General features: G+C 40.5%; 1 protein-coding gene across 1 annotated transcript in view; it reads right to left on the reverse strand.

Moving 5' to 3' along the window:
* Window positions 1-3192: 3192 nt before the first annotated feature.
* LOC311062367 (uncharacterized protein) overlaps window positions 3193-14180 on the reverse strand; it is a 166551-nt gene continuing 155563 nt past the window's right edge. Inside the window, exon 3 of the transcript XR_014602492.1 lies at window positions 3193-3216. The gene's annotated coding sequence lies outside the window, so the exon portion shown is untranslated. The remainder of the gene's footprint in view (window positions 3217-14180) is intronic.

The following is a 14180-nucleotide window of genomic DNA, read 5'->3' on the forward strand; positions in this document are numbered from 1 at the left end:
TTAAGCCACTTTAGGCTGCAGTGATTATCACAAGGAGTAATTGGTTTGTCTCTGATGTTAATGAGCAGCTTGTATGAAAGGTGTATTGATTAATGACGTGTGAACCACTCTGGTTCCACCTGATTGGCCTACCCCCGCTGTCAATCACAAAACAATGAGCGAGGATGCTGATTGGCTCGGTTAGTTGGTAATTCCGCTAGAAACTCCCACAATGGGCAATCAGGCCAGACTCACTCCTGGAATCAAATGGAAATGAGATTTCCGGAGGGAGGGTTTACCAGGCTACTGGGACAACACAACCACAAATAAGTCAGGCACTGAATGAGTTAACCTCATGCTGTACCTGCGAGGTCTTATGCTATCTGTTTATGTAGATTTGTATTAGATTTGTCTTATTGCTCTCCTGCTCCCTTCACGTGTTGCTGCATACTCCTATGGGCTGGGGAAGTGGAGTAGGATGGAGGTACTAAGTCCTCCCGGTGGGGGCTCCTCACTGGCGGGTGTGCCAGTATGCAGTGGCAAAACAATATGAATAAAAGAACCTTAAAGAAAATAAATAAATACAAATAGGGTACAATAGGTCAACATTCTGTGGAAATACATGCTCACAACGCCTCACGCTGCGACATGTTGTGAGCTTGCAGATCAGCTATTTTTGGTTTGCAAGCAACACCGGTGCGCATGAATCACGCACAACTCCAACCATAACTCCCAACATCTAAAGGTCTGATCCTAACCCCAACCAGACCCGCCCCCCCCCTCATTTTAAGTCTAACTCCACAAACCAGGAAAATTGTTCTCATATTATACTTTTCAAATTCTACTATATTTGTGGGGACATTTGGCCCATGACATAGTATAGTAACATGAGTACACACACATACACACATGGCACGCACACGCACACGTGCACACACACACACACACACACACACACACACACACACACACACACACACACACACACACACACACACACACACACACATGGCACGCACACGCACACGTGCACACACACACACACACACACACACACACACACACACACACACACACACACACACACACACACACACACACACACACACACACACACACACACACACTCCTTTCCACATTACTCTCATTGGGTAGATAGAGTGCAGTTGTACGGTGGGTCAGCTAGCCATGCTGTATAGCACATTAATAACCTGGTTAAATGATGCGTGACTCCAGCCTGGCCCGGCCCAGCTCGGCTCCTGTCAACCCAGACAGATCACAACCACGCATGCATGGTGCTGTTTCCCAAACATAGGGCTGTGGCCCATGTTGGGGTCGCGGACCCGTTTTTATAGGCAAGTAAATCTACTTGGTTTGATTGTCTGTTTGTTTCACAACGAGTCGCGATGCAACGCATTTTGAGCTTGTATTCACTATTATTGAAATAGGAGTGAAGTGGTTGATTCATAATGTATTTGTGTGTGTTATGGAGACACAGCTCAAGAGCTATTTCTTCACTTTTAGTTGATTTTTAAATGGCTGTGTTGTTATTCATGTCCTTGCTGTTTTGCCTGATTCACTGCCTTTTTTTGCTGTTATTTTAATGCTGTTTTATGCTTTTGCTTTTCTTTTTTCCCGTTATTGTTAAATTATTATTATTATCAGTGGTGGAAGAAGTACTCGGATATTTTACTTGCGTAAAAGTAGCAATACCATAATATAAAAATACTCTGTTAGAAGTAAAAGTCCAGTGTTCAAAATGATACATGGGGAAAAGTATAAAAGTATTGATATACTTAAAGTACCAAAAGTAAAAGTACTAAAATGTTTGGAAATAGCAGATCTACAAAGTCACAACATGCCGCGATGCGACACATTGTGAGCTTGTAGATCGTCTATTTTCAAATAGCCTATGTATAAAATAGGGCTGAAGTGGTTAGTTGCTTTTACACGACTGATTATTATTATGTTTGGGAGACACCAAATGTGGGTGCCCAGCTGAAAACGTTTGGGTATTCCCTGATGTATTGTACTGTCTGATGGCCCGGACCAACCCAGCAACAACCAGGCCCGTTGCTACTAACAGAGCAGTCTGGGAATGTAGTCACTGTACCGGTCCAAGACGGACAGGTATTTTTAAATAGTTTTTCCTCCTTCATTTAAAAAAGAAAAGTCCATGTCTACTCAAGCACCTCCATGTTTATGTGTGCAGTACGGGGCGGCCATAGCTGAATGGGTAGAGAGGCTCCCAGGTTTGATTCCTGGCCCTGACGATGGGTGTAGATTTGGGTTGAGATCAAGGGCCCAGCATCCGGCTTGGAAATTTAGTCTATTTAGGAAGTGACAGTTCATATGAATGGCCTTTAGTTTCGCTGTTTTACTCCTGCTGGTGTTTTTTTTTTGAGTGGTGCCAACCACTCCTACATTTGACTTTGTCCGTGTGTCCGTGTGTCCGTCCGTATGTTTGAGCACGGCTGATTGGTCAAGCTTCACGTGACACGTGACAATATGTTGTCACGTCTCACGTGACAACATATTGTTGCTGATTGTTGCGGATGCAACCAGTTACACTTTCAAAGGCACTACTCTCTTCACACTGGGTGTGATTTTTTCTTTATTAAGTTAATACTATGCTTCCAGTCACTAGACTAAAGTCTTCTTTCAAATCACCATGATATGCGTTTTGGTAAATTATGGTCCCATTTTAAAATTGATATAGGGTATGCTGTAGGAGGGGTAGGATGATTTGATTAACAAGCTACACAACCAATAGCATTTATTCCCCGCCCCTGCTCTTGATTGACAAGCTACCCAACCAATAGCATTCATTTCCGGTTGCACAGGATATGGCGAGATATAGAAAGATGGTGAATTTGAAATTGCTGTAAAATAGGCTTAATTTACGGCCTGTAGAAACCAATTACGTCACTCTGTCCATTCTTTTTACTGTCTATGGTTGAGATTGTACGTTTAATCAAATGGGGGTCCTTGGCCTAATCCATATCAAACTGGAGGTCCCAGAGCCTAACATAACTGAGCTCTTCCCCTTTAAGAATACAATTGTTGAATACTTTATTAATACATTTTCGACAATACAGCAGGTACAATTACGCAAGTAATGCTGAAAGGATAACACAAAAAGCCTTGAGGGCTTGTTTCCATTGTGGTCCAATTGTATTTAATTCATCAAGACATTTAAGACATACAATACAGTGTGTGTGTGGGGGGGGGTACTCTCTGGTGGCAAGCTAGAAGATTTATCTACGTCCTGTTCGAAATTGCAGACAGGTGCTCGTTTATGCTCGTTTACGCCTATGTTCCTCAATATGGTGGAACAGTAACTGTGTTTTTATGTGTAAACATATACAAAAAAAGTATAGTTAGAACCAGCACTATTTTGACCATTGCGCATGAAGTTAATCCTGATGTAAACAAAGGAGACACAACGGTGGAGACAAAGGAGATGACATCGCAAGCAAAAAACTGAACAAAACAAAAATGTTGCACAATATGACGTACTGCAGTTTACCGTGTTTACACAATACAGCAAAAAAAAGTCTTACATTTCAAAAAATAAATCTTCAGTCGGTGGAGTAAAAAAAAAAGTCAGTTTCCTGTATGTTAATACAATACCACTGACTTGTCTGAGAAATCATTTAAAAAAAATCATCATAATCATAATTTCTCACTCTGAAATTGTAGATTGAGTGAATCGTTCCATCCCTGCAAATGACGTCAAACCGCCAAATCTTCGCCAATGGGGTCTGGGTTTATTTGCTGGCCTCGGCGACCTTGTGGTCCAAGAGATTTGCTCTTGGCGTAATTACAGATTCAAAAAGGAGAGACATATTTACCTCTGTGCCGTTTGCATCTGAAGGAGCGCCCGCCCCGCGGTGCTGTTCTAGCCACCTCTCATACTTGGCACTGGCCCACAGTAATTACTGGCTGCTTCGCCATGAAAAATTGCAATCATTTTGGCTTCCACCTTCTGTAAACTTCAAACTTTTTGGGACAACAAATCAACTGACCTCTCAGCTTCTATCCACAGCCCACCTAGGAGAACCCCCCCCCCCCCCCCCACTCCTCTCCTCTCCTCTCTCCTCTCCCCTCTTCTTCTTTTCTCTCTCTCTCTCTTTTCACACTTTTAGAATTACGTTGTGAATCTGTGTTATATGATTGCATTGCCCGCATAAATGAGCAAATTTACAATTATGTGAATGTACAATTTATAATATGTATATATTACGTAAATGTATACATATTAGGCTACATTTCTTCTTCTTCTTCTTCTTCTTCTTCTTCTTCTTCTCTTCTTCTTCTTCTTCTTCTTCTTCTTCTTCTTCTTCTTCTTCTTCGTAAATTCCTAAGTGTTCATGTATGTAACTCCAGAGAGAGAACAAATGGAACCAAATTGACCTGTAAGGCCTCATTTGTATATTCCGCTGTGTACACTGTTCAAATATAAATGAACTCAGTATTTCAGGATGGTGCTGTAAAAAAAGGTTTCAGAGTCAGGATGTGAGGAAGAATATGTTCACTCCTCGTTACCTGATGATTGAAATTTGATTAATTAAATATATACTGTGCCACCCACGGTACACGCGCACGCACATACGCGCACTTACGCACGTACACTGCGCTAACCCTCCCTTGGCAAACAGACGTTGGTGGTCCAGAGGTGATCCCACCTCAACCTTAGAGCCATGGCATCTGTTTGAAATGCAACCTGTCTGAGAAGAGGAGAGGAGGTCTGTCCTTAACTTAGTGCCAGCCTCTGCGGAGATGACATGTATTGGTAGTTGGCATGTGTGTGTGTGCGTGCGTGTGCGTGTGTGTGTGTGTGTGTGTGTGTGTGTGCGTGCGTGCGTGCGTGCGTGCGTGCGTGCGTGCGTGTGTGTGTGTGTGTGTGTGTGTGTGTGTGTGTGTGTGTGTGTGTACACGTGTGTGCGTGCGTGCGTGCGTGCGATTATGTTGATGCTAGCTTCTTAGTTTTAAGAGGAAAATGTAGATTTAATTTGGCATCAAATGTATATGTATATACTGTGTGTATGTATATATATATATATATATATATATATATATATATATATATATATATATATATATATATATATATATATATATATATATATATATATATATATATATATATATATATATATATATATGTATATATATATATATATATATATATATATATATATGTATATATATATATATATATATATATATATATATATATATACACACACACACATACACACCCCCAGGCATGGGTAAAGCCTGCCTGGTCAGTCTTGTTGGACTGGTCGACTCCTGCCCATGAAAGACTTCTTTGACACACGCGCACGCACGTGTGCACACACACACACACACACACACACACACACACACACACACACACACACACACACACACACACACAAACACGCGCACAAGCACAGGGGCTGCGGTTGGTGGCCGGGACCCTGGCACACGCCTGGAGGAAAGAAAGAAAGAAAAAAGAAACTACGAGCGAAAAACTACGTTTTTTCGTGGACCGCAGAGCAAAAACAGAGAAGCCAAAAAGGTTGTTCAGCAAACATTTTTTTCCCTCCTCCCCTTATCCGAGGACCCCCTGGCCATCTGATGGGGAGAAAAAAAACACACCACTCAGCAATTTTTATTTTTATTTGACATATCGTTTACTCAAGTTATTTATGTCGTGAGCAGTAATGAAGTCTATCTTGGCACGAGAGACGACAAGAGAGCGACAGAGGTCTGATAGCTGTTAACCACTGTCAACATGTGTCAATGGTTTTGGGCTTGTCGTTATGGACAAAATTCTTCTACAAGCTCACAACGTTGTGAGCTTGTAGATCTGCTATTTTTGTACGACAACATATAACTTAGGGCCTCAGTGGTTAACTGTATCCTCGCATTAAAGGCACAGTAAGTGATTTTGTGAAGATAACCGTTAAATAGCTCTGTATTGTTTATTTGTTCATTTGTTCATTTGTTTGTTTATTTGTTGCAGGGGCCTCCCCACCTCTCCAGTCAACAGAAAAAAAACATTTTCACGTCGGGATACCAGTTTCATCCAATCAGCAGCAGGGAGAACACATAGGCTACAGGATACAGGGTAAACAGGTGACACACACAACCGGAACAGTATAAAGAATATAGAGCTTTAACTTGAAAGAGAAACAAAGCTTTAACCAAGAAATGTCACTTACACTCTCTAGCACTCATCTCTTCAAACTCCACCTCACTCAACCTCTGATACTTGTGAGGGTCAAATGTCACCGCAAGCAGTGGTGTGTCCAGTGGTGTAAAGTAACTAAGTACATTTACTCAAGTACTGTACTTAAGTACAATTTTGAGGTAGCCTACTTTCACTTTACTGGAGTATTTCCAATTGTCTATACTTTTACTTCTACTCCACTACATGTCCGAGGCAAATATTGTACTTTTACTCCACTACAATTATTTGAAAACTTTAGTTACTAGTTACTTTGCAGATATAAATTTAAAAAATATAAATATAAATTACTTAAAGGGGCTACACCATGAATTTAAAAAAATATATATTATATATAAATATTGCCCCCTAATACGTTTTAAACAGGTTGTAAGCCTAAAAAACATCCAGATATTTTTTCTCACAATCTGACTGTCTGTCATTCCAAGCTTTTTCAGCTGCAATACCAAAACGTCCTATTGGGCAGGGGGGAGCTACTGAGCAATTCTGTCTGGCCATCATCAATGCAAAATCAGGGCAAGTGACATCACTTGCCCTGCCATTCTGAAATGGCCTGTTCAGACACGCCCATTCAGGAAATCCATGAAATGAGCATGAATGACTGAATGTTAAAAAAATATATTTTTTGGGGTACAAGAGACACTGGGGAGCCCAAAAAATACAAAAAAACTTTAAAAAAATGAAATTCATGGTGTAGCCCCTTTAAGTAAAAACATTTGAGTACTTTTCCTACCACTGGGTGTGTTCTACCGTGTCACGCTATATATGTAGTGTGACCTGCAGAAAAATGTTGTTGCCAAGCGTAGTCCTCTTCTAACCATTTCATCCATTGAAAACGCGCTAGCGTATCTCCATGACCACACGCATGTCGTGCAGGGAATGATTATCGTATCCCTCCGAAAAAAAAATTAGAATACGCCGCCGCCCACAAGTAGTAATATTTGTGAATCGAACATGGTGAGCACAATTTTCCTGGTCCTCACAAGATAAATGGTTGTTTTTTATGGTTGAAGCAGATTTGGGGGAGTTAGACTCACAATTAGGAGAAGATTGAGGTCGGAGTTATAGGATTAGACTTCCAGAGGTAAAGGGTTAGAGTTATGCTCGCGTGTCGTGAGCTGAAAATAGCAGCTCTAATAATCTAACGGTGGCAAAAAAAGCCATTAAAAGCCCAACAAACAGCATTCATAAAATTGTGGGTGCGGTGCACGCACGCACACATGCACGCACGCGCGCAGCAACGGCTCTATTAAACGTGGTTTCGGTGTGGAAATGTCTCAGTAGCTGCCTGCAGTATTTTATCCCCGCAGTCATCAGCCTCTAATGCAGTGGTTCTCAAACAAAGGACCCCCAAAATGATCTGTATTTGGCAGGCGGCAAGGAAGCTCTGCCGGATTTGAGGCCAAATAGGAAGTCCTTATGAGCATGCAGTTGTAATTAGTGGCCCAGCAGATGGCGCTCGTTTGCAGAAGCATTTTTATATGCTATGACGCTATATTAACTAATTATGCAGGGAACAACCCTGGTACTCCCGTAAGGACCCCTGGGGGTCCCCGGACCCCACTTTGAGAACCAATGTAGTCACATTATGAAGCGTATAGCACTGCTATATTGAGCATAGTGTCTATAGGTGTACGGGGCCCAACATGCGGCGGCCCCTGTACTGTACTGTACTGTACTGTACTGTACTGTACTGTACTGTACTGTACTGTACTGTACTGTACTGTACTGGCCCCAGGGCTGCATAGGGAAGTGTACATTTATGTGCATCCGGTATTTATTTGAACTAGCCCTGTGTCTGGTCCCCTAATACACACACACTCAAGGAGCCCCTTATATTCTGTTATTCACTAATGTAGTTTGCACTCATTTCTCTCTCTCTCTCTCTCTCTCTCTCTCTCTCTCTCTCTCTCTCTCTCTCTCTCTCTCTCTCTCTCTCTCTCTCTCTCTCTCTCTCTCTCTCTCTCACCATATGTTTCAGAGCAAAAGCCATAAAATTGCCCCGGTCTGTGCTTTCCACTCAATCAGCTGATCTACATGTGACAGAGAGAGAGAGAGAGAGTGAGAGAGAGAGAGAGAGAGAGAGAGAGAGAGAGAGAGAGAGAGAGAGAGAGAGAGAGAGAGAGAGAGAGAGAGAGAGAGAGAGAACTGTCACTTTTCAGGATTCAAATTCAAAAGCATCAAAAGTAGTAGATCTACAAGCTCGAAACACGACGCTCCGCGCTTCGAGCTTGTAAATCTTCTACTTTTGATGCTTTTGTTTGACACTGTAGTATGATCAAGTATAGGGCGTTCATTTGCGAAAGAACACAAAAAGTTAAAATATGGAGATAAGATCTTTTTTTCTTTTTTTTCTTTTATTTTGTATCCCGCGATTTTTGTAACCCATTTTTTTCACCCGGTGCCAATTTCCTAAGTGATCCTGGGCACTACACCAGCCCTACACCAGCGCTACACCAGTCCCCCACAGCCTAGGGAGGCCAGGGCCGAGCTCATGCTTCTTCTTTTTTTCTTTTCTTTTTTTTTATTAACCCATTCAATCCAGGAACGCATCTACAAATGTCTTCTACATCACCGTTTTTTGAAAAAACCTATGGTGCTGTATCAGTGGAGCTCAAACTTTTTCGTGCTCATAGCATGGCACTCTGTGCTGTGCTATGAGCTTTACCTTCTATTTTTTAAATAGAAAATCTTAAAATTACACAGATCTGCGTTCCCGGTCTCAATGGGTTAAGACACCACACTGTCCAGCTCTATGGAGAGCTCATACATCCCCCAAGCTGCTCCTCATGTCCTTGTTATGGAGGCAGTCAGTAGGACATCTGAGACAGAACCAACCCACTGCTGGAGATCCAAACCTGCTTCGCTGGTTTTTTTCTTAAAGCGCCACTATGCAACTGAATGAATGAATAAAATGTAATTTTGTATGAGTATGTTCAGGGGCGTAGCACCAAATTCTGGGCCCTGGGGAAAAAGATTCACTGTGGGCCCCCCTAAGAAGACCAAAAACTTTTTTTTTTTTTTTTTTTTTTTGGGGGGGGGGGGGGGGGGGCTAGTAAGTCAGTCCCACTTACAACCCCCCTGCGACGGCCCTGAGTATGTTAATACAATGTTTTATGGTTTGACACACATTTTGACCTGAAGGTCACGATTCAATTTATCCCCTGAGCAAGCAGGCAGGCTCTATAAGCTCAAAGGTAAAAACTTCAGCACTTGCGCAGAGACCCGCGTTCAAATATGGGGTAGAAGAGGAACGTTGCAGCTTAAATACAAGTATCAATACCACAATGTAGATTTTACTTGAGTAAAAGCACCAATATATACTTAAGTACCACATTTAAAAGTGCTTCTTATGAATAACCTAGTAAAGAATACATAAAAAAGTCTAACTTTTAAAAAGAATAGCAGATCTACAAGCTCAACACGCATCATGATGCAACGTGTTGTGAGCTTGTAGATCAGCTATTCTTGAATAGACTGAGTATAAATGGGGCTAAATTGGTTGTTTTGTAATAATAACAAAATGAAATGAAATCTCTAGTAACTTGTAACTTGTTGCTAACGTTTTCAAATAATTGTAGTTGAGTAAAAAGAGAAAAATAGACACAAGTAAACTAAAAGTATTCACAATGTTACTTAAGTACAGTATTTGAGTACTTATTTGCTTTCCAGAACAGGTCTCCAGACATTGTGGTTTCATAAGCGCTACCTCTCCACCATCTCTGGGCCCACAGACCAACAGCTCAAATGAGTTGGAAAACCACAATATCAAATATAGTTGAGTTTTTGTATTGGAACGTGCTTCGTGCCAGGTCTAACGTTTCGAGGCGAGCTCCCTCGCAATATGTCCAACTCAGCCCTTCAATCACCTCGTTACTGGCCAATTGACAGCAGCTGGAGCAAAGTAATAAGTGCATTTACTCTTAAGTAAAATTTCGAGGTACTTTCTTGATTATTGTCAATACTTCTCTCAAAGGCAGATTTTGCACTTTGTACTCCACTAAAAGAAAGCACTGCAAAGCACAATGCCCGGGCACAACACTCCAGATTGAACAAAAGTCTCAAGGTGCACGTTTTCACATTTTATTTACCTCTCCACAGACAGAGCAACGAACGTGTTTCAACCTAGCAGGTCTTCCTCAATGTTGACCAACGCAATTTAATTTGAAATCTTTTAGTTACTAGTTATTTTTCAGATTTATTTCGATTACTCGATTTACAGGCCGGTCTAGATCTAGATCTTCAAATCTAGTCCCATGTTGCGCTGATCAGAGCAATGCACTGCAAAAATTGGATTTTAAGAAAGTAAAAAAATCCTCGATCCTAGCATATTAGTCTTATATTTTGTCCAAAAAGAAAAAATGTGCTTGTCAAAGAACATTTTTGCTTGTCAAACATGTTTCAAACAAGATTTTATTTTCTCATTTTAGGGAAATGTAACTTGCATTTTCTTAATAGGGAATTTAATCCATTTTTGAGCAATACTTAACCAGTAACAAGCTACAACAGTGGTTTGCATCATATCCCAGCGGAGGCACAAGATTATTTTTCCTTATTTTAAGAGTAAGACCAGTTGGAACAGATTCTCAATTTAAGAATTGTTTTATTTAATTTAACTGTCAATCTAATGCGACTTCATCACATAGAAATAACATGTTTCAGATCAAACAAACATGTTTCAGATCAAACCAACCATTTAACAAAGTGCACATTGGCTTTGGTAAAAGTGCAAGCTACACTTTAAAATCTGGGAACTATAAAACATTTCATTATCACATCTTAACAAAACTCGGCAACGCTGTGCATGCATGTTACTTTCAGATGAGATAAAAATAAAAAGTGATATAAAACAAAAAATAGAAGTTTGGGTGTTAGGGTTCAACTGGTCACATGCACACTACAGTTTCATTCCGACCCCTACATTAATTTAATTCAACAATCTGACATCACAGATAAAGACCATGTTTCAGATCGCTCAAACCATTTAACAAACAGTGCACATTGGTAAAAGTGCACGCTACACTTTACAATCTGGGAACTATAAAACCAGTCTTAAACTCTGCAGTAACGCTGTGTAGTTTTATGCATAATGTTATAGGTACTTATTGGACAAAAGAAAAAAGAATATAAAACAAAAAAATGTAAGTGATATCAAGCACGCTCTGTAGGCTTCAACTTGACACACTACAGCCCCCCCCCCCCCCCACCCCCACCCACAGTACAGTACACACCAAAAAAAGAAATTAACATACAGGCAGGACAGTGTCATAAAAAAATAATAGTAAAATAAACAATAATAATAAAGAAACCACAACAGTCACCAGTCTCAATTTGGATCAACTCGCCATTGCAAAGAGGAGTGAGCTCTAATGGGGTTTTACACTGACAAGGGACATTCCATTCGTACAGGGGACCTGGGGAATTGCACGGTGCTGCAATGCTCGAACATGCTTTCAATGGCGCCGAAACAAAGGTGCAACCAAATCAAATGTTTATATACTATTTGTACAAGGCAGGAAGATGTATATGACCACAGGTTACAACACTGTTAGGATGAACTAATTATAAGGATAGTTCTTTTAGTTAGATTGCTGGTAGCAGGTTGCCCTGAGCGTCGTCGATTAGAACGATACCTCCCGTGGGGCCCTAGTAATTCAGGCCGGTAGGATGAGATCAGGTAGAAGAGTAAATGGTTTGTAAGGCCTTCACTCTTTCTTAGTTAGTTATACTTATTAGTTACTGAACCGGAATATATCTGATCTGATCTATCCTGCCTCAACTCAACCTTATAAACTGGTAGGTGTCATTGTCATCCTACACGTTCGCCATATAAGGACGACCCTAGAGCATAGCCGTTTCGTTTATCATCCATGTATGGATATTTAGGAGGTGCCCGTACAGAGGATACCTCTGTAACAACACTGATACGTCCCAGGTGCATCCATGTGATGTTTTTTCGTTATAGTTATTCTATTTATAGTGGCTCATAGGAATTTATAGACTACCTGACAACCAGGAATAGATTGGTGACCACCAGAGAGTAGATGGCATCCGGGAGAAGTTTGGGTTGGCGCCCCAGTCTGTGTCTTCCATGAGGAAGAAGCCCAACAAATCCACGGTGAGGCCTTTAGGAGGGCCATTCAAGCAATCGCTAAGGGAGGCTGCAGTACCACCACAGGCCAAGACACCATCACACCAGAATTAAATGTTTGGAGCGGGGTAGTCTGGTGCAACGCACAGGTCCTGGACCTGGTGAGACGGAGGAGGAGCCCGGCCACGAGGCCATCCACAGAGCCTAGTCCCTCCACGTGCCAGAGTATCTCCTCTCCCCCATTCCTGGCAGAGTAGTTTCGGACAAGTGTATTAAGTGGCCCTGTCTTTCCCTATTTAGGACTGACCGTGGGTAGCTACCTGGGACGTAAGTCGGGGCTTCATCAACCCTGGCTGGATCACCTGGGCGAGGGTGTATGTTGCGAGACCCGAAACATCCTATGACCCCACACTGTAAAACCTTACTTAAAAGAAAGAGTACTCTTTACTCATTTCGGCTTAATTTGTTGACTCTACTAGATGAAATCTAGTAGAGTCAACTTTCTGGTGAGGAAAGTAATTAAACTTTGTCTTTTCAGTAACCCTTACTTAACATTATAAAGTGAGGAGGATTTGTAAGTAAACTAATGTCTTTTCAGTAATCTTTACTTAACATTATAAGTGAGGATGACTTTTAGTGTTTTATTAAACTTATGTCTTTTCAGTAATCCTTACTAAACATTATAAGTGAGGAGGATTTGTATTAAACTAATGTTTTTTCAGTAATCCTTACTTAACATTATAAGTGAGGATAATTTTGGTGTTTGTATTTATCTATTTATATGCATAATATAACATATACGTATATGTATATGTACATGTGACACTGATAAAGCTCAAAGATCAGCAAAAAGACTGCAAAGGTCAACCCTGGTTATGTCGAATGGTGGGTTACATCAATAGTCTACAACTTTTCAATAAGAAGTTATAGATTTTTGAAATAGTTCAAAGTTAAGCTTTTCTCACAATTTTCAAAAATATTTTTTTTAAATTAAAAAACACGTTTTCAGACTCAAAAGAGGACGCTGAATCGAATGGGCTAGGTCTCGATTTTGTATGACCCTTAGAAAGTGGTTTAAACAAGCGTTAAAGTTTAGTAAACTTGAAGCTTTTTTCACAAACATATTATTATTTTATTTTGACCCCTCCACCCTCTTATTTATATGATATTGAGTCGAATGGTAGGTTACATCAATAGTCTAGAATTGTTTAATAAGAAGTTATAGATTTTTGAAATAGTTCAAAGTTTAGCTTTTCTCACATTTTTTAAAAATATTTTATTTTTAAATTAAAAAACACCTTTTCAGACTCAAAAAAAGACGCTGAATTGAATGGAATAGGTCTCGATTTTCTAGGACCTTGGGAAATACAAACGGTCACCAAAAAGATTGGACGTTGACTTTTGTATAAAAAACTGATTTTGTTGAGCACAAAATCTGTAACTAATCGCTCCAGATATTTTTTTTAAATCCGAAACTTCTCTCAATCCATATTGAGAGTAAGCCGGATTTTTTGGCACCGGCCCTGATTTTTTCTGACACTGATAAAGCTCAAAGGTCAGCGAAAAGACTGCAAAGGTCAACCCTCGTTAAATTTTTAGAAATTGTATTTTTCTTCGAGACTCTGGCTTTAGACTAATGTGATGGCGCTGATTCCAAATATGCAAGTTTCTTTTTTCTCGGACAACAGGAAGTGCCTCAAAAGGCCACTTCTTGGTTGGTTTTAGGGTGTTCCAAGCCTGTGATTTCTCCGAAATATTTTTTTTCCAAATCTACACGTAAAATAATGCTAAAATTTGAAATAATCAAACCCTAATATCAAATCATGATTTAATTATCCCTTAATTGGCTATGGTTACGGCTTCGCTATC

Source organism: Gymnoscopelus microlampas, assembly GCF_963454915.1.
Source record: "Gymnoscopelus microlampas genome assembly, chromosome: 15".
NCBI classification, from domain to species: Eukaryota; Metazoa; Chordata; class Actinopteri; order Myctophiformes; family Myctophidae; genus Gymnoscopelus; species Gymnoscopelus microlampas.